Source organism: Anarrhichthys ocellatus, unplaced genomic scaffold, assembly GCF_004355925.1.
Source record: "Anarrhichthys ocellatus isolate YVR2014 unplaced genomic scaffold, GSC_Weel_1.0 scaffold6224, whole genome shotgun sequence".
In the NCBI taxonomy this organism is placed as follows: Eukaryota; Metazoa; Chordata; class Actinopteri; order Perciformes; family Anarhichadidae; genus Anarrhichthys; species Anarrhichthys ocellatus.
The window spans coordinates 1-3,023 of record NW_022286198.1 but is presented as its reverse complement, the minus strand read 5'-3'; the positions used below and the strand labels follow the sequence as shown (position 1 = coordinate 3,023).

General features: G+C 40.5%; 1 long non-coding RNA gene across 1 annotated transcript; it reads left to right on the top strand.

The window, feature by feature from the left end:
* The first annotated feature begins 33 nt into the window (after positions 1 to 33).
* LOC116380143 (uncharacterized) lies at positions 34 to 1,532 on the top strand. The gene is made up of 2 exons (XR_004212511.1): positions 34 to 187; positions 267 to 1,532. It is a non-coding gene; the product is annotated as an uncharacterized LOC116380143 (long non-coding RNA).
* Positions 1,533 to 3,023: the final 1,491 nt, after the last annotated feature.

Below are 3,023 nucleotides of genomic sequence, written 5' to 3'. Positions count from 1 at the left end.
AACTTAAGGATGCAGAAACCTGAACTAATGTCATAAAATTGCATGTTGTTACTTAATCCTCATGCACATTGATCTTGTTTTATGCCTCTTTAAGGCGGTGGTTCAGCGTGATGGCAACAAGCTGATGGTTAGCCTGAAGGGAATTGAGTCTGTCACAGAACTGGTGGATGGAAACACAATTGTCAATGTGAGTAGACAACATGAATTTTGTGACTTATTGAATGAATCTTAAAACATTTCTAATGTGACTTTTTTTTTTTCTCCAGACTATGACTCTTGGCAGCATTGTGTACAAGAGGACCAGCAAACTCATGTAAATATGTGCATATGGGATAATAAAAACGGTAACATAAAAAGCAGCACTATCTTGATTTCTGAGGACTTTTAGAAACTGCTTGTTGCTTTTGTGTACTGGAACAAAAGGAGAGCTGTAAGATCATGGGACTGGATGCCTGTTGTGAGGGTGACGTGTTTAGAATTAGCTAAAGGCCACTTTAAACTTGACTGCAGGATGACATGCGCTAATGACATGAGCATCATGTGCTGGGGGGGGGGGCGAATCAACTTTTTATTTTTTATTTTTTTTGTTTTCTTGTTTTTTACTCCTTGCAGAACATGACAAATTGTTTTAGCACTTCACACACAAGCCAACGAGATGAGCGTCTTAACCTATTTCAAAATGAACTGCTGCAATCAAACCACCCTTTTTCAAAATGGCACTTGTGCAACAAAATGATTCACTGGTACAGTATGAATTATTTTGCAGAAACACACTGACTAACTTCATACCAAATGCTGCTGTCTTATTCCTCATACAGGCATTTCAGGAAAATATGAATAAAATGCTTTTGTTTTATTTTTGCAATTGCATGTTTTCACAACAGACAGAAGTAGAATTAATGGCTTATTGTAAAATGCCTGCAATGGAAATTATGGTTTTGGACCCTGCCTTCTGTTGGGGTCTGGCCGCATCGCCTCCTCCACAGTACACGCAATGTTGTTCGTGTGAGGTAACTTGAGGTCTTTCTAGTGCTGAGGGTCACATTGATTTGTGTTCAATTAATGATTGCTTGTATCTGTGTTGCCAATTCAAGGAGCCTGATAAGTGTTTCCCAAAATGTTATTTATGTTCTATACTGCTAAAACAACCTGGGGTCAAATTGATCCCAAAGAACACTGTGTACAGGACATTGAAAACATGGTAATTTTGTTTACCCAGTTGTCCCCATTAAATTAGGAAAAGTCATGAAATATGACGCAAAACAAATGTCAATTTATTTGGAGATGTTAAACATTGAGGTCAACTTGATCCCAAAAGTAACAGGAGGGTTAAATGACAAAACATCAAACCTGACAATTGGGAATGAACAGCCTCACCTTACTGAATGAAATGATGTAAAGTGTTTCGTCTCTCAGCTCTCTGTATATATGTGTATATATATATGGTTTGGTCTCCCCCAGCTCCCTCTGACCTTGTTTCCATAATAAAAGTTGAGGGAAACAGATTATGAAAACAAATCTTTCTAACAAATGAAAGTTGTTTGTGGTCCTTTTGTTGTTCAGTCTACAATGAACATTTATTTAAACCAGATGGCGAATCAGAAACCTAATCAAATATAAAGCTTGAGTTTAATCTGTGATCCGTCTTCACTGTTTACATGTTGAAAAAAATCTCATCAATCCGATCGGCTGCAGCGTCCAATCACATGACTGAACAATGAGGGGGCGTGTCGGCCGTAAAAACATTTCCTGGAAGTTTGTTCTCGTGGGTCCTCGCTCATGGCTCCTCAGAGATCCCTCCTCCATCCTCGAACCTCGCTCCTCCGAGCTAAATAAGAGCTTTGGGACGGCCGTCAATATGGCGGCGCAGAACAACTTCCGGTTCGAGCGAGGAAATGACAATTAAGAGACTTGGGGTACTTCTCAAGTCTCTTAATTGCATCCCCGTCCTTTCACTTGCGTCCTTTCCTTGCGTCTTAGTCCCTCCCACCAGGGATGCATGGAGGAAACTATGCAAGGAGAGAGGAACGAGGAAATATGTTTTAAGATAAATGAGACGTCCTTTCCTCAGTTGCGTCACGTGAAGCGACGTCTGTTTCTGATGACAGAGGATCAGCTGATCACAGCTGGATCAGCTGTCAGTCGGCTTTAACAGCTGGAGAGACTTTTGATAAGTTTGTGTCTGTTCACATGATCACTGTACTTAATAATAGCAACTAATAATACTAATAACTAATAAAGACACACAGTCATCACTGTAGAGGTGTTTCTCTCTGTAGTCTGTTAACAAACTGTGTTCTGTGTTCTGTTTATAAGCGCAGGATCGATTTCTACCGGCGGAATGTGATCGTCTTATTTATGAATTATTTGTGTCTGTATGTTTTGAAATTGTCACTGTGGCATCATTTTTAAATAACCCAGAATATGATTATTGTTTCTCTTCAATGATAAAACTCATCAAACACTCAGAAATGATGTAAAAAGTGTTTCACTCTCCAGCTCCCTCTGACTTTAATTGTATTCATAATACAAGTTATTGAGGGACACATCAGATCATGAAAACACAAATCTTTCTAATAAATGAAGAAAGTTGTTTGTGGTCCTTTTGTTGTTCAGACTACAATGAACATTTATTTAAACCAGATGGCGAATCACAAACCTAATCAAATATAAAGCTTGAGTTTATTCTGTGATCTGTCTTCACTCTGGTGTTAAACTCAGTCAGTCAGTCCGATCGGCTGCAGCGTCCAATCACATAACTGATGAACAATGAGGGGGCGTGTCGGCCGTTAAAAGACTTCCTGGAACTCTGTTCTAGTGGTTCCTCCCTCCTCCATCCTCCATCCTCCATCCTCGCTCCTCCGAGCTACATTAGAGCTTTGGGACGGCCGTCAATGTGGCGGCGCAGAAACAACTTCAGGTTCAAGCGAGGATCGAGGAGCGAGGAAACGACAATTAAGAGACTTGGGATGTACCCTCTCCGTCCTCATCTGCAGGGGTGGATCCGGAAGTGGGCGGGAGTT